Source organism: Pongo abelii, chromosome 22 (genome assembly GCF_028885655.2).
Source record: "Pongo abelii isolate AG06213 chromosome 22, NHGRI_mPonAbe1-v2.0_pri, whole genome shotgun sequence".
NCBI classification, from domain to species: domain Eukaryota; kingdom Metazoa; phylum Chordata; class Mammalia; order Primates; family Hominidae; genus Pongo; species Pongo abelii.
In genome coordinates this window covers 22,857,994-22,884,598 of record NC_072007.2, presented here as the reverse complement: position 1 = coordinate 22,884,598, position 26,605 = coordinate 22,857,994, and the positions used below count along the sequence as shown (strand labels likewise).

General features: G+C 43.5%; 1 long non-coding RNA gene across 1 annotated transcript in view; it reads left to right on the top strand.

Annotated features, from left to right (window-relative positions):
• Positions 1 to 22,613, top strand: part of LOC129052404 (uncharacterized) — a 34,435-nt gene extending 11,822 nt beyond the window's left edge. Inside the window, exons 2-3 of the long non-coding RNA XR_010138859.1 lie at positions 17,534 to 17,836; positions 22,138 to 22,613. This is a non-coding gene — a long non-coding RNA (uncharacterized LOC129052404). The remainder of the gene's footprint in view (positions 1 to 17,533; positions 17,837 to 22,137) is intronic.
• The last annotated feature ends 3,992 nt before the right edge of the window (positions 22,614 to 26,605 follow it).

Sequence of the window (26,605 nt, the reverse complement as noted above, 5' to 3'; positions counted from 1 at the left end):
AATTTCCACTGACACAGAACTCAGTCAATCTAAATTAATCTAAGGGTTATAAGGAAAATAGCACTCCAAGAAGTACCTATTAACATCACTCACCTGCTGTGAAATAGGCTTACAGGCAACATGGAGTGTCAATTATCCAGTGTTTAAAGTCAGTGGTACAGGTTGGACTACAATCTCTAAGTCTCATAAAGTCTTCTTCAAAGGACTGGCAGATGGTTTATCTGATATGTAGACAATGATTCTCAGCTAGCACAACTTGCTAATATCAACTGCTTGAGAAAATCAGATAATTGCTTGAGAAAATTATGACATTGCTTGAGGAAGTTAGGTAATTAAATAAATTACTTTTTTTAAGAATAGATTAATATTTTGGCAAGTAGACTTTGAAATAGATTGGTAATATTTTAAAGGCTACTTTTAAAGAAGTAGCAATATAACATGTTTAATTATGAAAAATAATAATGTTGGAAATAATTCAATTTTCTATCTATTTCTAATGTTGGAAATATAGAAATACCATCTCAATAATTAGAAGTAGTAGCAGCAATTTCTGTCATTTTTATGCAAGTTACTCCTAGTCCATTTATTTGGTTTTAAATAGTGTTTTTAAAATTTGTTTTCAAACAAGGCTTATCATAAATAATAGAATATATTTTACAATACTTGAAGGTAACAAAAAGTAAGTACCATTTAAAAAATTGTATTAGATTGTTTAAAAATGTTGTGGGTACATAGTATGTGTATGTATCTGTGGGGTCCATGAGTTGTTTTGATACACGAATGCAATGTGAAATAAGCACATCATGGGGAATGGGGTATCCCTCCCCTTGAGCATTTATCCTTCAAGTTATAAAAAATTCAATTACAGTCTTAGTTATTTCAAAATGTACAATTAAATTATTATTGAATATAGTCACCCTATGGTGCTATCAAATAGTAGGTCTTATTAACTCTCTATTTTTATACCCATTAGCCATCCCCACCTTCCCACAAACCCCCCGCCACTACCTTTCCCAGCCTCTGATAACCATCCTTATACTCTCTATGTCCATGAGTTTGTTTTGATTTTAGATTCCACAAATTAGTGAGAACAAGTGACATTAGTCTTTCTGTGCCTGGCTTATTTCACTTAACATAATGATCCATAATGTTCCATCAATGTTACTGACAATGACTGGATCTTATTCTTTGTTATGGCTGAATAGTCCTCCATTGTGTATATGTACCACATTTTCTTTATCCATTGATCTGTTGATGGACACTAAGGTTTCTTCCAAATCTTAGCATTGTAAACAGTGCTGCAACAAATACGGGAGTGCAGATATGTATTTGACATACTGATTTCCTTTATTTTTGGTATATACCCAGCAGTAGGATTGCTAGATCATATGGTAGCTCTGCTTTTAGTTTACTGAGAAACATCCAAACTGTTCACCTTAGTGGTTTTACTAATTTGCATTCCCAGGAGCAGTGTACAAGAGTTCCCTTTTCTCTGCATCCCTGCTAGCATTTGTTACTGCCTGTCTTTTGCATACAAGTCGTATAAACTGTGGTGAGATGATATCTCGTTGTAGTTTTGAGTTGAATTTCTCTGATGATCGGTGATATTGAGCACCTTTTCTTATACCTGTTTGCCATTTGTAGGTCTTCTTTTGAGAAATATCTATTCAAATCTTTTGCCCCCCTTTTTTTTAACCAGGTTATTAGATTGTTTCTTAAATAGTTGTTTGAGCTTTTTATATATTCTGATTATTAATCCTTTGTCAGATGAGCAGTTTGCAAATATTTTCTCCCATTCTGTGGATTATCTCTTAACTTTGTTGATTGTATCATTTTCTGTGCAGAAGCTTTTTAATTTAATGTGATCCATTTGTCCATTTTTGCTTTGGTTGTCTGCTTGCAGGGTATTGCTCAAGATATTTTTGCCCAGACCAATGTCCTGGAGATGTTCCCCAAAGTTTTTTTGTACTAGTTTCATAGTTCGAGGTCTTAGCTTTACATCTTTAAACAACTTTGATTTTACTGTTGTATTTGGTGATAGATACTAGTCTGTTTTCATTCTTATGCATATGGATATCCAGTTTTTTCAACACCATTTCCCACCAGTGTATGTTCTTGGCACCTTTGTCAAAAATGAGTTCACTGTAGGTATGTAGATTTGTTACTGGGTTGTCTATTCTGTTTCATTGATCTATGGGTCTGTTTTTATGCCAGTACCATACTCTTTTGGTTACTATAATTCTGTAGTGTAATATGAAGTCAGAAAATATAATTCCTCCAGTTTTATTTATTTATTTATTTTTGCTTAGGATAATATTATTTCTTATACTGAAAGCATTCTATGTTATTTATTATTAGTCTAATTTTGTAGTTTTGCAATGCTATCCTCTTTTACAAAGCTATGATCAACTCAATGTGTCCAGATCAGGGTCAGTTGTAGCTATTTGCAAAAGTAGCAATATTCTGGCTGGACGTGGTGGCTCGTGCTTATAATCCCAGCACTTTGGGAGGCCAAGACAGGCGGATCACCTGAGGTCAGAGGTTCAAGACCAGCCTGGTCAACATGGTGAAACCCTGTCTCCAATAAAAATACAAAAATTAGCCGGGGATGATGGCAGATGCCTTTAATCCCAGCTACTCAGGAGGCGGAGGCAGGAAACTCACTTGAACCTGGGAGGTGGAGGTTGCAGTGAGCCCAGAATGTGCCATTGCATTCCAGCCAGGGTAACCAAGCGCAACTCTGTCTCAAAAAAAAAAAAAAAAGTAATATACTGTGTAATTGTTGATAGCACAATTCACTATTATATAGATCAAAGAGCAGAGGATTCTGAATGCATGAACATATCTTTAACATTTCAGTACATTACTCATAATTACTAATGAACTAAAGAGAAACCAAGAAATTATGGTGATAGTTATATTGACCTGGAGAAATGTAGACACAAAAGAACAGTAAGATGAGAAATGTGTTAACACAGTCTATAAGGGCATGCAAGAATAAAAATAGGAGAGAAAACAGGAGAGTTTTTCAAGAGCTTTGTGGTCATGTAAGTCAATTTGTATCGGTTAATTTTTAAAAGGTTTATTTACATGGAATAAACTGCACATACTTCAATTGTACATTTTGATAATTCTTGGCATTTCTAGCTCTATTAAACCAGCAACATATTAAAATAGCAAACATATCCATTACCTTTACCACCAAAGTTTTCTTGTGTTTTTTCTACTCACTTTTTCCTGCCTATACCCATCCCATCCACAGGCAACCACTGATCCACTTCCAGTGGCTATCTGTGAGTTTTTATTTCCAAATACATGAAATCATAGGGTATGTATACTTTCTGATCACTCAGCATCACTATTTTTGAGATTTATTCATGTTGCGACATCTATCAATTGTTCTATTCTTACCAGGGAGTATTATTTCATTATATACATATACCATAGTAAGTTTATAAGTCACAAATTCACCTGCCATGGACATTTGGAATGTTTTCAGGTTTTGGCTGTTAGAAGTAAAGCTGCTATGAAGATTAATGTAAAATCCTTTGAATGGGCATATGCTGTTAGGTTTTCATCTCTAATAGAAGTGGAATAGACAGCTATCATGTCTGTAATATGCAAACACAAAGCCTGACAAAACTGATTTCTAAAGTGGAAACTCCACTGGAGAACCTTGACTCCAGCCTGGCTTTTGAGATTATCTCCTATGTCTGGTGCAATGATTGGTCCTGGGGTAGCCACGTGACCCAAGGAGGACCATGTCTAAACTTCTGCGTTTTCACCGAGATTAACATTCATCGTTTGAAAGAGAAACCCCTTTTCTCCTACTCCCCCAGCTGCAAATGCTTTCAGGGATCACATCATGTTGGAACATTTGGTTACAGTGTTTCTTAAACTTCGAGGGTAAAAATTGTTCAAGTAGGTAAAAATGGAGCAAATACAAAGAAAAAAGGAGTCCAGAAACATCAAATAAAAAAGGGCCTCCATAAAATCATTTGAACTTATGATTAATTCATTAGTCATTAAAACAAGTTTAGTGTACAAAGAATCATCCCCCCAACCACCCCTTTATTCCTTCACCAAGTTTAAGTTACATTTTTTTAACTTGCAAACAAAAGATTTGTCATTAACTTAGACATCAAAATCCCTTGTCTCCAAGAGCAATCATTCAACTCTGTCCCTCTCATTGTTGCAATAATATGTTCACTTCATTCTGCATACACCTGCTCTTTGCCCTTGTCTCCCTATTCTGTTCTATTAAAGTTATATCCAGACATTTATTTCATTTTATATCAAAGAAACTGTATACATGTTTTTAATCTTAGAAAAATTTCTGAGTAATTTTTTGTCTCATATTCGATTTCAAGCCACCCAAGAAGCATTATTTTTTCATTTAGTATTTTAACTTTTCTAACCCAGGACTTAAGTAGATATTATGTCTTTTTCTAAATGCTCTGCTTCAATTTACATTTTAAATCTAATTTTTAAAAAGTGTATGTTTTGAATATTTGCGTCATGCATCTCAGGCCTAAATATCCCTTGATAACAAATACTGTCTTTTTTTCTCTACATTTTTCACATATTTCAATAGGGAGCTATATTGCCTGACACAATAAAAGTTTTTTGTCAATATAACATAACACATAGGCAAAATTTTGTTTCCAAGTGATTGATTGATGTGGTGCCTTCAGTCTAGTCCCAGTCCCTCAATGTAATCATCATCCCTAAATCTAATGAAATATGAAATAAATATTTCACTTTGTTTCTAAAATTCAGCAGACAAATATATAGCCTGTCACATATAGCCTGTAACACCAACATATAAAAATTAAAGCAGTTCCTTCTCCACTCCTACTGCTTCACTTGACTAGCCTTGAAAAATAATAATAATAATAAAAATGAAAGCAAAATTTTTCCTTTACTTATCTTTGAAATTTAATGGCTATACTGTCAGAAAAGCTCTTATGTATATATGGATGGCCTCAATAAAATATAAACTCTTAACTAGAAAAGTAGACTTACATGATGGTTAAATGTAAAACACAATTATATATAGTACCTTCACAAATGCACCAGTACTTATTTCAGAATGCATGATGTAATTGACTAAACCATTTAGGGCTAGACCTCTGAAATAAAAGGCATTCACACTTTGTGATTCTCAGGGGAAAATATTATTCAAAACAGAAGCATGCAGAACCTTTACCTGATCATGATAAAAATTTTCCTACTTGTTAATATGCCACAAGCCTTTACAAGGTCAGCAAAAAGAGATTATCCCACAATATAAGCTGATGGCCAAAATTATCTGCCTACTTTAGTTACCATAATATCTATTAAGTGTAAATTTCTTCTGAAAGAAAACATACATTTTTCTCAGAAATGTCTTTAGATGAAGATCTAGCACATCTGTTTTTCTAACTTTTGAAAATTTTGTTTTTATTGATAAATAAGTATATATGGGGTACAATGTGGTACAATACATGTAAATATTGTGAAATGGACAAATTAGGCTAAATAACATATCCTTCACCTCAGAAATTTATTACATTATGGTGAAACATTTAAAATGTACCATTTTAGCGCTTTTAAGATATGCACTACATTATGAGTAACTGCAGTCACTTTGTTGTGTACCATATCACCAGAATGTATTTCTCCTATCTGAAGCATTATCCCATTCAATATTTCCCCTTTTTCCACCCCCACCGCCCACCCTGCTCAGCCTCTGATAAACCACCATTCTACTCTTAACTTCTACGAGTGCACATTTTTGGATTTCACATATAAGTGATATTATGAGATATTTGTCTTTCTGTGTCTGGCTTATTTTACTTAGTATAATGTCCTCTAAATTCATCCATGTTTTTGCAAGTGGCAAAATTTCATTCATTTATAAAGATAAGTAGTATTTTTTATGCATCCTACATATACTTTTAATTTTCCACAACTTTATTGAGATATAATTTATACATTATGTAATTCACTCATTTAAAGTACAAACTTCAAATTCTTTTAGTATATTAACTGGATGGACAAATAATCATCATAAGATAATTTTAGAACATTTTAATGCTCCTTAAAAGAGACTTGCGCCCATTAGCAATCTTTCCCTGTTTTCTCCAGCCTTTTTAAAACCCCTCCTAGTCTAGGTGAACACTCATCTAATTTATGACTTTGAATTTGCCTATTCTGGACATTTCACATAAATGGAATCATAATAACACGTAGTCATTTCTTACTTCTTTGGCTTAACATATTTTTAATGTTCATCCATTTTGGAGCATGCATTAACACTTTTTTCCCTTTTGTTGCCATATAAGATTCTATTTTATAGACACACCACATTTTATTTATCCACTCCTCAGTTGATGAACATTACTGTTGTTTTCTACTTTTTGTTGCTATAAACATTTGTGTACTACTTTTTGTGTAGCATTTGTTTTATTTTCTTTCTGGTAAACGCATATGAGTGGAATTGCTGGGTCATGTGATAACTGTATGTTTAACCTTTTGAAGAACTGCCAGACTGTTTTACATTTTAAAGTCTCACCAGTGGTGTAGAAGGGTTCCAATTTTTCCACATATTTTTATCCATTCTTCAGTGGATAAGCACTTAGGTTGTTTCTAATTCATGTCTATTATGAATATTGCTGCAATGAACATGAAATTGCAGATGTCTCTTTTTGACATACTGATTGAAATTCCCTTGAACACATATCCAGAAGTGGGATTGATGGATCATAGGGTAAATATATTTATAATTTATTAAGGAAGCTTCATACTGTTTTCCAAGATGGCTGTACTAACTTCCGTTCCTACCAACAGTGTACAGGGTTTCTTTTTCTCCACATCCTCATCAACACTTATCTTCCATCTTTTTTTATAATAGCCCTAATAAAATGTGTGAGGTGATATCTCATTGTGGCTTTGATTTGCATTTCTCTGATAATTAGGAATGTTTATGATTTTTTCATGTACTTGTTGGCTTTTTGTATGACGTAGGAAATGTCTATTCTGATTCTTTGCTTATTTTTTTAATAAGCATAGTTTTTTTCTTATTTTTGAGTCGGTTGAGTTACTTATATATTATTATATGAGCCCCTTATCTGAAGTATGGTTTAAAAATATTATCCCATTTGTGGGTTCTCTTCATTCTATTATTGCTTCTTTTCCTCTGGAAAAGCTTTTAACTTTTATGCAATCTCATTTGTGTGTTTTTGCTTTTGTTGCCTTTTGGAATAATCTACAGAAAATCATAGCTCAGGCCAATGTCATACAGTCTTCTATATTTCTTTGTAGTAGTTTTACATTTAAGACTTTAATTTTGATTTGATGCTTGTATAAAGAGCAAAATAAAAGTCAAATTTTATTCTGTATGTGGATAGTCAGTTTTTTCTACACCATTTATTGAAAATATTTTTCTTTCTTCATTGTGTATTTTTAGTTGTTTTATCAAAAAATCAATTGACTACAGACACACGGATTTATTTACAGGTTCTATATCCCTTTGTACTGTTTTACGTGTCTGTTTTTATGCCATTGCTATGCTGTTTTAATTACTATAGCTTTGTAATATAGTTTGGTAGTCTGATGACTCCAGCTTTGTTCTTTTTGTTCAAGGTTGCTTTGGTTGGTCCGGGTCTTTTGTGGTTCCATACAAATTTTAGCAGTAATTTTTCTATTTCTGTGAAGAATGACATTGGAATTTGATTGTGGTTGCATTTAATCTGTAGATTGCTTTGGGTAGCATTGACACTTCTACAATACTAATTTTTGAATCCATCAATAAAGGATGTTTCTCCATTTATTTATGCCATTTTAATTTTTTCCATCAATGTGCTATAGTATTCAGTATGTAAATCTTTTGCATTTTTGATTAAATTTACTCCTGTCCTTTATATATTTATATATCTGTTTTGATTCTATTATAAATTGAATTGCCTTAATTTATTTTTCAGGTAATAGTTTGTCATTAGTTTATAGAAACAATAATGATATTTGTATGTTGATTTTGTAACTATTAACTTTATTGAATTTCTTCATCAGCTTTAACCATTTATTTTGGTGGAATCTTTAAGATTTTCTCTATCTTAAGATTATATTTTCAAAAACAGAAACAATCTTACCTCTTCCTTCCCTACGTGGATTTCTTTTACGTCTTTGTCCTGTGTAATTGTTCTGGCTAGGCAATTACACATAATGTTTTCAGCATTTGTAGTTTTACATCAAATCCATCTATTGTGGCACATTGATTGCTACTTTTCAAATTGTAAACCTGGACATTTGTCACTACTCTTCCTCCAGTACAGGAGTCTATGGAGCGGTGTGGGCCCTACTGTGCCACAGTCCAGGGCACGGCTGGGCGGAGGTTCTCTTGTGCGAGTCCGTGGCTCTGCAGAGCAAGAGTTCTCCAGTGCCTTAGTCCAGGGTTAGGCAGGGGTGGGGCTCCTTCAGTAGCTTAGTCCAGTGCGCCGCCCTGTGAGGGTCCTCCTGAGCAGAAGTACACGATGCGGTGGGGTCCTACTGTGCCTTAGTCCAGGAAGTGGGGGGCTGGGTCCTCTGGTGCCATAGTCCAGACTGTCAGGAGTTGGGTCCTCTAGTGCCATAGTCCAGGCTGCCGGGAGCTGGGTCCTCTGATGCCATAGTCCAGGGTGCAGCAGAACAGGAGTCCCGCGGAGCAGCAGTCCAGGGCGCACTGGGGCGTGGATCCTCAGGTGCCACAGTCCAGAGCACGACAGGGCGGGATTCCTGCCTTGCTATATCCAGGGTGCAGGGGGGCGGGAATTCTCTTCTGCAGGAGTCCAGGACGTGGCAGAACAGGAGTCCTCCGTGTAGGAGTCCTCCGGTGCTGGAGTCCAGAGCGCAGTGAGGCTGGGTCCTCCCGTGCCATAATGTAGGGCATGGCGGGACAGGGATCCTGCCCTGCGATAGTCCAGTGCCTGAGTCCGCAGCAAGGCAATGGTCTTCCAATGCTGGAGTTCACCGCGTGGTGGGGTCACGGTCCTTCAGTGACTTAGTCCATGGGTACCAGGGCGGGGGTCCACAGTTGCCATAGTGAGGACCTGGGAGGAGTGTGGTTCCTGCCTTGCTGTAGTCCTGGGAGCAGGGGGCAGGGGTCCTCTCTCGTCAGAGTCTCTGGCGTGGGGTGGGGGTTTTCCTATGCGATAGCCCACGGGGCGGTGAGGCCAGGTCCTCGCTTGCCTTTGTCCTGGTCGCAGGGGGTTGAGGGTCTTCGGTGGTGGAGTCCGCAGAGCGGCAGGACGGGGGTCCTCCGGTGCCATATTCCAGGGCGTGGCGCAGTGGGGGACCTGTCCTGCAGTGGTCCAGGGCATGCGGGAGTTGTGGTCCTCCTGTGCCATAGTCCAACGCGCGGCGGGGAGGGGGTCACCTCGTCCTGCAGTCCATCACGCACGAGACCCCGGTCCTGCTGTGCGTCAGTCTAGTGCGCGGTGGGACGGCAGTCCTGCTGTGCTGTAGTGCAGGACGCGGTGGGGCAGCAGTAGCCCAGAGAGCGCCGTGGCAGGGGGTCCTCCGCTGCTGGAATCCAGTGCATGGCGGGTCAGGGGTCTTACTATTCCGAAGTCGGTGGCAAGGATCCTCCCGTGCCATAGTCTAGGGGGCGACGGGGCAGGGTTCTCTAGTGCAGGTGTCCAGGGTGCGGCGGGGCAGGAGTCCTCTGGTGCAGAAGTCCAGCATATAATGGAGTGGGAGTCCTCCAATGCCAGAGTCCAGGGCTCTGCGGGGCGGGGTTCCCCTATGCCAGAGTGTAGGGCGCTTTCAGGCGAGGGTCTTGGCGTGCAATAGTAGTTCAGGATGCGGTGGGGCAAGGATAGTCCAGACTTTCATGGCGGGGGTTCCTCTGTGCAGGAGCCCAGTGCCCGGCGGATCGGGGTCCCTCCGTGCTGTAGTCCAGGGCACGGCAAGGTGTGGGTCCTCTGGTGCCCTATCCAGGGGGCGGTGGGTCAGAGGTTCTCCTGTGTCTTGGTCTAGGGCCTGGCGGGACTGGGGTCCTGGAGTCCACGCGGTAGCCCAAGTTGCCTCAGGACCAGGACCTCTGGAACCACAGTCCAGAGCACAGAGGGGCAGGAGTAGTTCAGGGCGAGCCAGGGCCGAGGTCCTCAGGAGCTAGAGTCCAGGGTGTGGAGGGGTGGGGGTTCTGCAGTGGTACAGCCCAGGATAGAGAGGGGCGGGGCGGGGCGGGGATCCTCTGGTGCCTTAGTCCAGGGCGGAGCCGGGGGAGAGGTCCTTCAGTAGCACAGTCTAGCACATGGCGTTGCAGGGTCCTCCAGTGCCTGAGGCCAGGGCTGGTCACGGGTCCCACTGTACTCTCGTTCAGGGCGGAGCAGGTCTGAAGTCTTCTGCTTCAGTCTAGGGCGCTGGAGAGCGGGGGTCCTCTGGTGCCAGAGTCCGTGGAGCCATGGGTCGGGGTCCTCCCATGTCTCAGCCCAGGACCAGGAGAGGCGGAGATCCTCCTTTGCCCTAATCCAAGGCATTGTGAGGCCCCGCTCCTGCACAGAGGCGGTCTGTGCCTCTACCGCCGCAGGGGAAAACTGCACCATCTCTGGCAAGCCTAACACAGCAGCTGTCCTTAAAAGATTCCCAGTTGAGTGTGGTTTGGAGCAGGCCTGAGAAGTGTGCCCTTAGATGGCTTCAAGGGCTCTGAGCATTGTTTAAGGAATCCAGCTGACCTCAGTTACTCCAAGCTCTTTTCCATGCAGCAAAACTTATGGCCACGGGGTCCCCTATCTGCGGAGCCGTTCTGTCATCCCAGATCCCCACACGGTGGACTCCCTCTCATCCTCACAATCTCAGCTCACGCCTTATTCATCACCACATTCCTGGCACCAGGCCTGGCCCATGAGAAATGGGTCAGATTAAGAGCTAAATGTGTTTTCATGGTCACGTGTTTTCTTCAGGCCTCCTTTCTTTGTGCCAACATCTTTGGGTTTCTGGTTAAAGTTTTCAGCAGCTGCATGCAGTTCCATTTTTCTTACCAGGTAAGAGACATAGCTTCATGAAAACAAAGGGAGATCGCTTGTGACCAGAGAACTCCCAGTCCTCTCCCTGCATAGGAAAACTGGACTTCTCCAGAAGGCTCCAGCTCCTGGGCAAATCTCTAGGGCCACTTAATTGGGCTGTCCGCCACCTTTGTTTCTGGTTTTGAAGGGGCCGAAGTTGGGAATCCTTTCTAAGTCTCTACACACGGAGCCCTTCTTTGGTGGGAAAGTCTTGACATATACCAGGATTCTCATTTACCTTTCAGAGCCTTCAAGAATCCTGAGCTGCTTTGGCTTCTGTTCCTGGAAGAGAGGCCGCTGAACTGCTCTGGAGCTGGAGTTCAAGTTAAAATATTCATCACTGTTACTAAGCCTTTACATAGCATGTGATTGCTTTCCAGCAGGCTCATGGGCACTTAGGTTTGCTTGTGTGTAGATGGAGGGTCTGCATCCTCATTCAGGTAACACCCTCAGTCTTTCATGCTGAGATTGGCCATTTTATTTGTAACTCACTGTACAATCCATTTGCTCTTCCAGTGTCCCTTAGAAGGATGCAGAGTGTTCTGTAGAATGCCATAGAGACTTGGGTTTAGGGAAAATATTTGACCAAAAGTCCACCAACTCACATGAGTATCACCCCACAACTTGTACAGGCTAGTCTCTGGGTATATAGTAAATGAAACCGTGCCTGAGCAGATGATACTAACACCCTCCCCTGAGATACTCCAGGGTTGCTTGATTCAAGCAAAACAGTGTGCTCTAATAAGCTCAGAGTTGAGAGAAACAAGTTTTCATTCCAGCTTTCTCAAAAATTCCCTTTGTGACTTTAGACATAATAATAACAACACTACCTAGGTCATGAACACCTCTGTGTCAAGAAATATCATGATCGTTGCCTGAGTTGTAATTCTCACAGTAGTCCTACAGGATAGCTGCTGTTACTGCTTATGACACAGATGGGAAACCTGAAGCTCAGATGGAGTTAAGTGGTAACTGGTAGCAATAGAGCCAGGATTTGAACCCAGGGCTGCCTGATCACCAAATAAAATTGTATTGAACATGATGCACTTAACTTTTCTGGCCTCATTTCTCTCACCTGTAAAAATGCAGGTTTCAGATGTTTGTAACATTTTACCTGTGGTTGAAAGAGTTACCAGCCCTTCCTCCATGACCCATGGTAAGCCCCATGAGCCTTTGAATATAATTATAGAAAACATTTGTAGAGGGATAGAGAGAGACAAGATCATGCCTCCTTTGATAACGTCAAATTTTCAGTGCATGAAGCCATACATAGTGCAGTTTTCTAGCTTCCCTTCCACAAATGGTGTTGAAGAAAGTAGATAAAGCAACTCAGCTATCACTGCGAATGCAGTAGAAGTAATCAAGTCCAGTGCTGGGAGATAGTTGCCATGATATTTCAACATGGACGCCAGGATCACAGTCGATGACTATGCCCTCCTTTGAAGATGGTGGCTTGCCTCTCTTTCTGTAGGCAAATGTCATGTCATAACAGTAATAAACAATTACAAGTAATGTCCCCATCTACTTCTACACTGCCTTTGAAATATTATTTTAGATCTGCCAAAATAAATTGCGAACTCATTAACAAGAAAGCGGGGTGGGGGGTGCATTCATCCCTGCCTTCCTGAGTAGTCTATTCACCCAAAGACAAAAGGATGACCAGCCTCCATCCGGGATATTCAAAGACACAGTCACCCTGCCATGCAGCCTGAGGCTGGCAAAGGTCCAATCCCCTTTTTAAGTAGCTTGTTGGATGAGCTCTTTAAACATACAACCACAAAGGAAAGGCACAGCCAGTGTGAGGAAGGCTGATAAGATGGGCATTTTGTTTGCCTCAAGGTTAGAATGCAACTTCTCTATCAAAATGTGGTTATCTGACCTCCACAATGCTGCAGTCCAGCTAAATCCTGCAAATATTCATCTACCATTTACTATGGATAAAACAATAATGTGCTGTGGGGAATCCAATTACACACACACAAGAAACTGCACACACACATGCGTATACACACACTGCTCCTGCTGCCTCAGAGCTTCCAGGCCGGCAAGGAGGAAGTGCAAACATTAGTAGGTAAGTCTGCTGCCAGGAAGAATATGATAAGTAGATCCAACAGCACAACACAGTATGATAGAAGCAAACAAGGTGGAGATGAGTTCTGACTCCCTTTCACTTATGAAACTGATTATGGAATAGTTTATGAAAGACTTGCCTGGATGAATCTTTTATTTTCCAAGTGTTTTCTATCCCAGTGATTGGAACTTTTATTCATCTATACCATTTTCCAAAAGGAAAGAACAGGAGATTTTCCTAAGACCATCTTCTGTCTTATCCCTCATATCCCAAACATCACCAAGCCCTGTCCACTTTTACCTACTCAGTTTCTTTCCACTTGCTCTTGTTTTCTCCATAAGCACTAGCAATACCTTGGTTACATGATGACCACCAGCAGCAGCTGGGGAAACCAGAACCCTGTGGAACTGCACAGGGTGCATAGAATACGTTCTCCCTTCAGTCAGCTTGGGTCAGCTTAGGTCATGGGCTACCTGGGCTGATTGCAGTTTCCTCAGAAATGCCTCAAGAGGGTAGAATAATCCAAATCTCTTTGCATGGGGCATGGTGTGGCTGTCTGAGAAAAACCTGGCTTTTATAGGAAGGAGAAAGAAGAATGCTTCTTAAGGGGAAGAAACCAACAGGAATGTGCCTCAGGGAAATGTCACCAGAGGAGAGTGAGCTGTAATGAGTGTTTTGGCAGATTATTTCTTGTGGTTCTTGGGTTCCTTGGTCCTGCACAGAGCTACCATTTCTCATTTGACAAATATTTGCGTGGTAGACTCCAGGGTTCAATAATGATCAAAAATGCACAGAATTTATTCCCTAGTGGAGCTTAGAATCTAACAGAAAGAGCTGACGTTAGTTATAAAATTATGTAATAAGGGAAAATGCAGCAGACCCAGGGGTGCTACAAGAGCCTGTGAAGGCAGACTGACCCCAAGACGGAGGCAGGAAAGGCTGCCCCCAGGAAGCAGCAATTGAGCCAAAATCAGGGAGAAAACTAGGCAAAGACACAGTATTCAGGAGGAGGTAGAAGCTGGCCCATGAGGATGGTGGTGTGGAGAGGTGAACAAATACCCAGGCCCTTGGATTTATTGTTGAGCTGCTGAATGAACCAGGGCTGGCTCTTGCCCAACCTCTGTACTTCTTGTTTCACAAGGTTATAATTTTTTTTTATTTAAAAGCTAGTATGAGTTGGGATCTGTTGCTTTTCTGAGACCCCATCCTGTGAGGTAGACAGGGAGCCTCACTGTACTCTGGGGAAGCTAAAGATGGAGAAGGGTTTTAGAGTGCCTGGAGAAGAGGCCCTTTAATGGATCATTTAAGAAGAGGGTGCTACCCTAGACTGCCCAGATTCCCTTCTGGCTTTGTGACCTTGGACTCTCTGTGTCTGTTTTTCAATCTGAAAAATGAAATAATGATAGTAACTTCCTCTGCCTGCAAGACCCTGACCTATCAGACCAACTACCTTTTCACTAGAACTCTCTTCTTGCACTGGACCCCAATTGGACCACTCGTTAATGCTTAAAATGGGCATGTTTTCCTTTTCTAGATTTTGCTCAAGACATTTCCCTCATCAAAATTAACTTTGGTCCATCTCCCCCTATTGGAATTCAACCCATTCTCCAGAAATCAGTTCAAATTTTATCACCAGAAAGCCTCTCTCAATTACCCCCACCCTCTTTTATTCTTTGGGCCATTTCTGCTATCATTTCTATGTTTTTCTTTTTTGCTACATATTGGTATAGGTACATATGATCTCCACTTCCCCGGAAATATGAGGTTACTGCAGGCAATCCCTATGGGTATAGTCATATCCCAAGAGTCCTGGGTAGAGGGTCTCCCTCTTGCACCCAGGCTGGAGTGCAGTGGTGCAACCAGAGCTTACTGCAGCCTCGACCTCCTGGGTTCAAATGATTCTCTCACCTTAGCCTTTCCAGTAGCTGGTGCTAAAAGGCGGGCACCACCATGCTTGGCTAATTTGCATATTTTTCATAGAAATGGGGTTCCACCATGTTGCCTTGCTTGGTTTCAAAGTTCTGAGCTCAAGCAATCCACCTGCCTCAGCCTCTCAACGTCCTGGAGTGACAGCATGAGCTACCACACCTGGCCACATGCCGAATACTTTAGTCATACATGCCTGACACTTCCAGGGCATGCAGAACCATGGTGGCATTAACCAACACATTAACCAACTGCCTCGCTTACTTTTCTTTTGACTCAGTTTATAAATTTTCTTAATTTAAATTTTAATTTCAACATGTATACATCTTTGAAATAAATAAAATAATCTCTTTGAATGTTTGACATAATGTAGAAGAAATTGACAAATGGATATCTTTACTTCATTTTCCGTCTCAAAATGTGGTACAAATACGCTCCCCTAAAGTGATCCCAATTATTACATAGCCATCTTGCTGTGGCTAATGTAGAATGTTTTTGCAATATCACATGCATGAAGGGCACATCCAAAAAACATTTGAGTGAAGATAATACTAGATTCTAGAAAGTATCTAGACACTTAAGAGCAGGCAGTGATGATGTTAATTAACAATAACAATGTCGAGGGGCTGTCTTTTGCCCTTCCCTAATAAGCATAAAGAGCATAGAAACTCAGCAAATTTGCTCTTATTTTCTTCATTATTTGGTTTTTGAATCAGTAAATGCTTTCCACAGGGGTCATCTAGTTAGTCATCTTGCCATTTTGCTGTGTCCCATCTTCATCCTTGCACTTTTTCCTTTCTCCCATTTTGGCATGTATTGAGAGGAGTATTATGCTGATGGAATGCCCTGTCCTGAATTGCCGTCTGATTAGAACTTCCCTCAATTTCTAAAATGCTTCTTGACATGGTTTGGATTTGTGCACTCCCCACCCCCAATCTCATGTGGAATTGTAATTGCCAGTGTTGGAGGAGGGGCTTGCTGGAAGGTGTCTGGATCATAGAGGTGGTTTCTAATGGTTTAACCTCATCCCCCTCTTGCTGTCTGATGATAAAGTTCTCCTGAGATCTGCTTGTTTAAAAAGTGTGTAGCATCTCCCGACTCCTTTCAGCCATGTGAACATGTGCTTGCTTCCTTTTCACCTTCTGCCATGATTGTGAGTTTCCTGAGGCCTCCCTATAAGCATAAGTCCGTACAGCCCACAGAACTGTGAGCCAATTCAATCCCTTTTCTTTTTCAATTACCCAGTCTCATGTATGTCTTTATAGCAGTGTGAGAACAGATTAATACACTCCTCCTCAGAAAGCATTCAATTTAGCTGTGTCTAAAGTATGCCAGGTATCCTAGGGTATTATCTTAGCCAATAATTCTTCCTCTTCAGCAAGATCTATTTGCCTATGACAGCTTGACCTACAGTTCCCACCATGCTTGTCATAACAAGTAGCCCATAACATCTGAAGAGACTTCATTGAAATCACAGAGGTTCCTTAGTTCTTTACTTTATTAGCAGGCATTAGGGAAGCACATCAACTTTCTTATTTAATAATGTGCCTGTTGCTTTGAAAAACTGCTCAAAAGAAGATAGGAGAGGCTTACTTAAAGATATCAGTATAGGCGTGGCATGCTGGTTCACACCTGTAATCCTAGTACTTTGGGAGGCTGATGAGAGAGGATCACTTGAGTCCAGAAGGTCAATACCAGCCTAGGTGACATGGCAAAGCCCCATCTCTACAAAACAAAACAAAATACAAAAAATATTTAGGCATGGTGGCATGTGCTTGTATTCCCAGTTACTCAGGAGACTGAGGTGGGAGAATCACTGAGCCCAGGGAGGTTGAGGCTGCAGTGAGCCATGATCATGCTGCTGCATTCCAATCTGGGTGACAGAGCAAGAGCCTGTCTCAAAAAAAAAAAAAAAAAAAAAAAAGAAAAAAAAAGGCTATCACTATACTATCTATAACTATTCTTAATTAGAATAACTAGGTTTTTTTCAACAGTGGAAACTCAAAACAGAAAAAATTGTTTTACCTTAAGGTGAGTTGTCATAGTCAGTTAAGTCCTTTGCTTGCAACTGCCCAATAAATGGATGAGGACTCACTTCACCCATAAATAAGAAAGGTGAACAGCACATAGGGCCTGTAGATGCCTTTTGCAGGGCCCTCTTTTTCTCTTCTTTTTTTATTTTATTTTATTTTATTTATTATTTATTATTATTATTACTATTATTATTATTATACTTTAGGCTCCATGGTACATGTGCGCAACGTGCAGGTAAGTTACATATGTATACATGTGCCATGCTGGTGCGCTGCACCCACCAACTCGTCATCTAGCATTAGGTATATCTCCCAATGCTATCCCTCCCCCCTCCCCCCACCCCACAACAGTCCCTGAAGTCTGATGTTCCCCTTCCTGTGTCCATGTGTTTTCATTGTTCAATTCCCACCTATGAGTGAGAATATGCGGTGTTTGGTTTTTTGTTCTTGCGATAGTTGCAATTTGTGTATTTCTCTAGATGGGCACATCATAGAAACTGTCATCCTAGATCAGAGCCTGGAGAGAGAGATACAGGTGTCATGCTTACATCTGTAGAGTGGGAACAAGCCCAGAAAAGTCAAGACGATTAAGCAGAGAGCTTCCATACTGGAGATAAACCAACTGTGTAAAAAATCATGCTTATGGTACAAAAAAGCATTGCACCATCGAAATAACTGCTTTGACTAAGAAGTAAAGAAACTGATGCCCCAGCAGAGCACAGAGAGCCACAGAGACAGGAGCTGCGTTTCAAACAAGGTCATTGCTGCTGTCCCCACACTGAGTTAAGTATCTCTGCTTCACCCTTCCTTACCAAAGTTCTGCTTGATCATCCTTTTGTTTTGTTTTCTTTTTTCTGTACTTCACTTCTTTGAGAAAATATAAACCAAAACCTTACATAAAACAGGAATTGAGCTTTTGACAATGTTAGCCCTTGAAACAACTAAACAAAAATGTTTCTATTATTTCTCATCTCTGTGCTACTCAGTACAGTAGCCAATAGCCACAGATGCCTATTAAAATTAAAATTAATTCAAATAAAACAAAATTTACAATTTAGCTGGTCAGTCGTACTAGCCTCATTTCAGTTACTCAATAGCCATATGTGGCTAGTGGCTACTGAACTGGCTAGCACAAATGTAGAACATTTTCATCATCATAGTTCTCTAGGCCATGGAAAAATGACTGAACTCAATTTCCAGTGTGCACATTTATTTGCATACCTAGGAGCTTTTTGACCCTGTGTTGAGATGACTAACCAGCTTCCTGATTGACCTCCTGATATTTCTGCAAATGTGGACTAAGAGGCCAGGATTCCTCAGGGTCCAGGTGACTCAGGTTATTCCGAAATTATATTTGGACTACCAGTCCTCTGCTTGATTTGGGATGCAAAAGGGGACTTCTCTTCCTAATCACTAAAGTAGCTTTTCAAGGTCTCCCTCTCATCACGGTAAGAGTCTCATTTCTTGAGACTCTCATTTCTTTCCATGACTTATGTTATGTTTTGGAGAGAGGGGATTCAGACAGAAGAGCTGGCTCTGTGCTGGTTTTCCAGGGGTCAACCCCTTTGTCAGTGACAAGTCTGCCTGTCTACATGATGTACATTGTGTCCCACTACTGGTAATAGAAGCCCAGCAATTGATTCACTGTTAGGTTATTTTCAAAGTTCAATATTCACAATAATATAAAAGACACCCACATAACCACAAGGACAGACAGGGCTCTCATAACCTGCAAAAGACAAGGTGCAAATTTCTTCCTTCCATCCCAGCAACAAATCGACAACTCAGCCAGCACGTAAGTTGGGGTAAAAATTAATTAAAAGAAGAATGTATCAAAGATAGATAAAAGAACAAAAAAGCTATTGCAGCTGTCTTCTCCATGACAGAGGCCTATGATTTGAATTTTAATGTTTTCATCTACTTTCTGCTTTTGTTTCTTTTATTATTTTTTCACTATCTCTTATTTGTAGATACAAATTTTTCATATTTAAAAGCTATTTTAAATATAATCTTTAAAAGGAGAAACATTCTTTTTTTTAATTGCACAAAATACTGAAGGTGAGATCCACTGATTGCAATGCAATGGGACAATATCTCTGGAAGCAATTTTATCCAGACAAATCAATAGCTTTAAAACAATTCACAACGTTGGACCTAATACCTCTACTTCTAGGAAGCTAGCCTGTGAAGGTTTCTGCTGAAGGATGTTTATCACAGTATTATTTATAATGTGAAAAAGCCAAAGAGGAGACCTGAAATGTTTCAAAGATGAAAATGGTTTGATAAAATCATTTTTTTTTTTTTTTGAGACAAGGCCTCGCTCTGTTGCCCAGGCTGGGGTGCAGTGGCACAATCTCGGCTCACCACAACCTCCACCTCCCAGGTTCAAGCACTTCTCCTGCCTCAGCCTCCCAAGTAGCTGGGAATACAGGCACACTCCACCATGCCTGGCTATTTTTTTGTATTTTAGTAGAGATGGGGTTTCACCATGTTGCCTAGGCTGGTCTCAAACTCCTGAGCTCAGGCAATCCACCTGCCTTGGATTCCCAAAATGCTGGGAATACAGGTGTGAGCCACTGTGCCTGGTGATAAACAACATATTTAAAATGTTATGCAAGCATTCCAGGCATGCTTTGGAAAAACAATTAATCCTACAAAAGATGCTTATGTTATTATGTAGACTAACAGACCAAGATTCTCCAGGACACTTACTTTGTTAAGTGTCTGAAGTACAATACAATGCTGTATATAAAATGTGACCTCAAGTCAGGCCCCAGTCTTTTCATCTGGAAAATTCTGTAAATTATACTGCCCTTCCCCTTTATTGGTTTTCTGTAGGAATTAAATAAAATACACTTTGTCAATTGCTTAACACAATGCTCAACACTGGTAGGGGAGCTATAAATGTCAGCTATTGTCCTATGTGCCAAAAAAAACCCCACACAGTCAGACAGACAGACACACACACACACACACAAAGACACACATGGAGGGAGAGGAAGTAAAGATTAGGAAGCAGCACATAGTGTATCGGTAGGCAATGGGACCACTAGTGATTTTCATATTCTTTTTTATTTTCTTCTTTATACTGCTTACATTTTCAGTGTTATATAATGAGCATGTATTACTTCTGTAATCAGAAGAAGGTGGTATAAACCTCACCTTAATATAATAAAACAAAATTACTGGCCAGGCACAGTGTCTCATGCCTGTAATCCTAGCACTTTGGAAGGCTGAGACTGGTAAATCTCTTGAGCTCAGGAATTTGAGACCAGCCCGAGCTCAGTGAGACAGTGAGACCTTGTCTCTGGAAAAAATACAAAAATTAGCCAACGATAGTGGTGTACACCTATAGTCCTAAGTTACCTGGGAAGCTGAAGTGGGAGGGTGGCTTGAGCCCAGGAAGTGGCTGCAGTGAGCTGTGATTGCACAACTGCACTCCAGCCTGGGTGAAAAATCCAGACCCAGTCTCATACAAAAATAAAAACGAAAAAAAAGTTATTACTTAAATCTCACATGCTGTCTTGGAGCCGTCTTAGTGTTGAGGGATTCAAGAGACTGGAGAGACCAATGGGTGAGACAGGAGGATTTTATTAAAGTGACCACTTGCCTAGTGGATTCGCATCCAAAAGGCTGAGCCTGGAAAAAAATGGGGCCTGGTTTTTAAGCATGCAGCTGTGCAAAACTTACAGGGTGGGCTTAGCAAGCTTACAGAAGCAGAACATAGGCAGTTAATCAAACAGTGACAAGTGTATGACTCAAACATGTCTGGTGACCTCTGCTGGGCCACCCAGCAGGCTCTCAGCAGATGGTCACTATTTTAGGCTTGCTCAGGCATGTCTTGTGACCTTCTTAGGGTCACACAGATGGAAAACATGAACTTAAAAAATTCTTATAAACTTAGAGAGAAATAGTTACAAAAATAGTTATGAGAACAGAGCAAAGAAATATTGGCCTGGGAAAGAATCTCAAAGGGGGAAGGCTGATAAGAAGAACTTGTTTTTCTCATCCCTGTTCCTGGAGTCTATTCCTTCTGGGCTCTTCCTGGCCTTGTATATAAAGTTATCTTAATCCTAGCAGGGCCTTGGAGTGAGTCAGCCTGGAACAGGCAGGAACTTAGGTTTTCCTCTTTAATTTCTGCTTTAGTAGGCCAGGGTTCTGACTGTCACTGCTGAGAAAGTAAAGTGTGTTCAGGCTTCCCATGGTTCTGGGCTCCCCAGGTCTCTGAGGAGGGCTGTCCCCTCCGTCACAGAGAATATCAGGACACTAGCCTGTTCCTAGTTATACTTACACACTTCTCTCATGTTGTCTATGCAGTGGTGGATGCTGCAGGGAGGGTGACATCCTAGTTAGTCCTAACAGCCAGACTGCCTGAAGCTCACTGTAACAAGTCCTGCCTTGGGGAAGAAGGAAGTGTGTCTCTGTGAACCTCCCACCTGGGCCGAAGGGAGGCCACTCTCTCTGCTGCCTCTCCCCAGTCTTGGCCTTCTGTGCTCCTAGTGAACCTCTCACCCCCTGCCTACAGGCCTGGAATCTCAAGACCATGATGACCTCTGGTCACCCCTGAATCCAGACCTTTCCCTTTACAAAGGGGAAACTGAGACTTGGAGCAGGGCTGATGTTCAGCCAGTGCACAAGGGAATGGCCGAATTGGTGGTAAAATACTGAAATAGTTCCAGTGTGGATGGAAAGGGGCCGCTGCCTTGAGCATCTCTACCGCCCACCTCATCCCTTCCTCCAGGACCCTGAGTCAGCACCAGGAGTGTCAAAGTGGCCAGGATTGGCTGGAGCCCATGCTAATGGCTCTGCCAGCCCTTCTCCCCGCCAGAGAGGGCAGGGGGATTCAGGCCATCTGGAGGTAGCATTGTGACCGTGTCTGCAGTAGTCAATCCTTGTGTGCCACGGTCCCTGACTTTGTTGATAAGGGCATCAGCCTACATCCCTCTGGTACTCAGTGCTAAACATCTAAAATCTTCTTAAAGAAAAAATTTAAAAAGTTTTCAAAATATACGACTTAACATACGAGGCTGCATAAACATCTCTAGCAGTCGTCCAACTGGTGTTTCTTGTTCTGCCTCCCCAGAAAGTGGATGACCTGGGCCACCCTCCGCCACTGCCCTGTAAGGCCATGGGACACACAGCTCATCGGATCTCTTCATGTGGTCATCCCCCGTTAGATGGGAGAAAATACACCTGCCTCATTTTTGTACCTTCTGTGTGAACATTCCACGACAGAGCTACACTAAATGTGTGATGAAGAACTGAATGAATGAATGAATATGAGAGAAAATGAATAAATGGCTCAGATCCTGGGCTGGAAAACTGTGTATGAGGATGGTGGGTAGAGGAGGGTCTGTTTTTCTTGCCTTTAAGTCATTACTTGTCACTTTGGGGCAGGAGCACAAGCTTTGAATGCAGACCGACTGGACTTTAATTTTGGCTTTACTAGTTGTGATTGTGTGACCTTGTGCAAGTTACTTAAACCATCTGTCCTGTTTCTTCATCTGTAAAATGGAGATAATAAGATGTCAAAGGACTGTGGTAAGAATTAAATGCTTTAAAAAAATCGCAGTTCATATTAAGTCCTCAATAGATTGGGTTTAGCACCATGAGTGCATGTGTTTCTGGAGCAATGTTCATCTTGGGCTGGTACCTACACAGAGAAAGACTGGCCTCTTCTCATCCACATGTATCTGTCTTATGCCTGGTTCCCATTCCCAGATCCTTGGAAGATCCATATTGCTGAGACAGTGAAGGGTGATAGGCACGTCAGGACAACTAAGCTGCTCCCCAAACATCTTCCCCTTCCCAAACGCTCCTGTGGTCTTTAGCATTTAACAGGAATCTCTCAACACTCTCAAGGGGTGATCCTCTCATGGAAGGCCAGTGGGGAGGAGGCTGCGGGAAAGGTCAGGCACTGTGCACTTCCCTGACAGCTGCAAATGGTTCTGTTTCCAAGCCCACGGGTCACTACAAATGAGGCAAGTTATATGACATAATAATGTGATTCTTTGGTGCCTCAGTCCACACTGGCACTTTAATACTCCTAGAGTGGATTGCATGGTGGTCTATCAAAAGATATGTCTACCTGGAACATGTGAATGTGTCTTTATTTGGAAAACAATCTGCAGATGTAATTAAATCCAGCACCTTGAGATGATTAGGATGGGCCCTAAATCCAATGACAAGTATCCTTATAAGAAAAGTGGCAGGTAGGGCACAGTGGCTCACACATATAATCCCACCACTGAGGGAGGTCAAGGTGAGAGTATCACTTGAATTCCAGGCTTTCAAGACCTGCCTGGGCAACATGGTGAGACCCTGTCTCTCCAAAATGTATATAAAATATAATAGCCAGGCACGATGGCACCCGCCTGTAGTCCCAGCTACCAGCTACTCAGGAGGCTGAGGTGAGAGGGTAGCTTGAATCTGGGAGGTTGAGGCTTCAGTAAGCTGTGATGACACTGCTCTCCAGCCTGGGTGGGCCCTGGCCCCTCCACAACCTGCGCTAGAAGAGCTGGGCCCTGGCTCTGGGCACCATGCAGCCTCTGAGGTGAGGCTGAGCGCCAGTTTCTGCCCTCCTGCAGCTGGGGACCAACACCCTGACTTAGGCCTCGTGGAGGCTTCTGGCCCAAGGGTCCGCGCTGCTGGTGGCGCTGGCAGGGTCGGAGTTTGCCACAGCTGCTGCTGCGCGCCTTGTGCAGGTTACCACTGCAGCTGAACCTACAGCAGAGGCAGGCAGGGCTGGTCCCAGACAGCCTGGGGGTCGCTGAGTGGACGGCCCTTTCACCCTAGAGTCAGCTCGCTCTTGTGGGCGCCCAGATCAGGGTGTGCAGGCCCTGGGCACGGGGCAGCCGCCAGGAAATGGCTGAGCTGCCCGTTCCCGCCCTCCTGCAGCTGGGGCCGGACCACCTGAATTAGCCGCTAAGCGGTGTCTGGCCCTGGAGTCCGCCTGGCTGGTGTAAAAGCATGATCTGGGGTTGCCACCAAGGCTGCTCCACGCGCTATGTGCAGGTGGCTGCTGCAGCTGAGCCCATGACGGAGGCTGGCAAGGCGTTTCCCAGGCAGCCTCAGGGTCATTGAGTGGACCACTATCCCACCCTAGGGTCCGCTGTTCCTTTGCCTGAGCCCAGAGTTCCGGGTCGCGGGCACTGGGAACTGTGCAGCCAAGGAGACTGGGCCGAGGGCAAATGTTTCTGCCCTGCTGCAGCTGCGGGGCTGACTGCCTGAATTAAGCGTTGAGGCGGCGTTGTCCCCGGTGTCAGGGCTCTGGTGCAGGCAAAGTGCCGGGTTGCTCTGCTGCTGTCGCGCCCTTGTACAGGTGGCAGCTGCAGCTGAGCTCTCAGTAGAGGCCGGCAGGGTTGGTCCCAGAAAGCCTGAGGATCGCGGTGTGCACCACCCTCCCAGCCTAGGGTGCACTCTTCCTTGGCCCGCGCCCAGAGCTCCGGGTTTCGGGCGCTGGGCCCTGTGCAGCTGCCCAGAATAGGCTGTGCGGCTGGTTCCCGCCCTGGCAAGGCATCCAGCCATGGAATCTGCACTGCTGTTGGGGACAGGCAAGGTCGGGGGAGGGGTGTGTGGTTTCCACCATTGCTAACGGGCGCCACCTGGCGGTGGTAGCTGCAGCTGAAAGCATGGCAGAGGCTGGCAGGGCTGGTCCCAGACACCCTGAGGGTCGCTGAGTGCACCGCCCTACCACCCTAGGGTCTGCTGTTCCTTAGACTGCTCCCAGGACGTGGTGTGCGAGCGCTAGACACTGAGCAGCCTCCAGGATGGGGCTGAGCGGCCGATTCCCGCCTTGCTGCGGCTACAGTCTGAATTAGGCGCCACCGCAGTATCGGCCCTGGGGTTCGTGCTACTGGTGGCATGGACAGAGATGGGGGCTGCCACAGCTGCTATGGGGCTGAGCAGCCGATTCCCGCCCTCTTGCAGCTATGGGACCGACCACCTGACTTAGGTGCCTTGGAGGCGTCCGGCCCTGGGGTCTTTGCTGCTGGTGTCTGAGGGCAGGGTCAGGGCTGCCACTACTACAGCCATGCGCCATGCGCAGGCGCCAGCTGCAGCTGAGCCCAAGGCAGATGCTGGCAGGGCTGGTCTGAGGCTGCCCAAGGGTGGGTGAGTGCACCGCCCTTCCACCCTAGGGTCCGTTATTCCTAGACCAGCGCCCGGATTGCGGGGTCGTGGGCGTTGGACACTGCAGCCATGAGGATCTGGTTGGGCGCAGATTCCTGCCCTCCTGCGGCTGAGAGGCCAACCTCCTAACACGCGCTGCAGTGACCTCTGGCTCTGAGGTCCGCGCTCCTGCTGGAGCTGGCAGAGACCAAAGCTGCCACCGCTGCTGCTTCCAGGAGTGTGCAGGTGGTAGCTGCCGCTGAGCCCGCGGCGGAGGATGGCAGGGCTTGTTCCAGAAGGCTTGAAGGTCCCCGAGTGCACCGCCCTCCCACCCTAAGGTCCAGTCTTCCTTGCCCGCGCCCAGAGAGTGGGATTACGGGCGCTGAGCACAGTGCAGACGCTGGGATGGGGTTGAGCTGCAGGTTTCCCCCCTCTGGCTGCTGGGGGGCCGACTGCCACAGCTGCTATAGTTCACCGTGTGCACGTGGCAGCCGCCCCTGAGCCCACCGCTGAGGCTGCAGGGCTAGTCCGGTCCCAGACGGCCTGAGGGTCATTTGCCCGCGCCCAGAGCACCGGATGGCGGGCGCTGGGCACTGTGCAGCCTCCAGTAATCCGCTGAAGGGCGGGTTGCAGCTCTCCTGCAGCTGTGGGCCGACTGCCTGACTTTGGCCACTAGGTGGCCTCTGGCTCTAGGGTTTCGGGGCCGCTGGTGTCGGCGGGCGGAGTCCGGGTTTGCCACCGCTGCCCACAGGCTCACCATGGCCTGACTAAATGCTCGCACTGCTCATACATCCACTTTTAAAAATTGGGTTGAACGTGAGAACATAATCATTCATATTTTATCCATTTGCATGTATTCAATAACATCCTTTCCCTGTTCTCGTCTCTGCTTTACCACCTTTTTCTTTAAAGAATGAATGTTTGGGTGTTTTATATCCACAGAATTTCTGGTTTTTCCCGTTGGAGCCCAAGGAACAAGGGCAGAATGAGGAACATGATGTTTCTTACAGACAGTTACTCATGAGGCTGCAGCACAGAAACTGCAAGAAATGTCAGTCATAAAATGTCCAAGTGCATTTTAAATTGATGGTTATTAAAATCCTTCTTTATCTATAGGGGATCTAAAAAATTAAACAATTCATAATTTAAACACAGTTGCCAGGTAACCTGAGTCAAAAATCAGGAGAGGCTCCGTGATCTGAAGTCTCCTAGTGCTCACCTTGGTGAGGGTCTAGTTGCCTAACGGGTTGGTGTAATGAAGTCATTCTAACACAAGCAAAACACGACTCCCTTAGTTGTTCAAAAAATCAGGAAATAGAAAAAAAATAAATAAAGGAGAATAAAATATTGACAGGAGAGAAAAATGAAGAGTTACTTGGAGATTTGAAGGAGGTGAAATGGACAAAAAGTAACTTTAGCAATTAGAATTTAAAGTCAGTGGA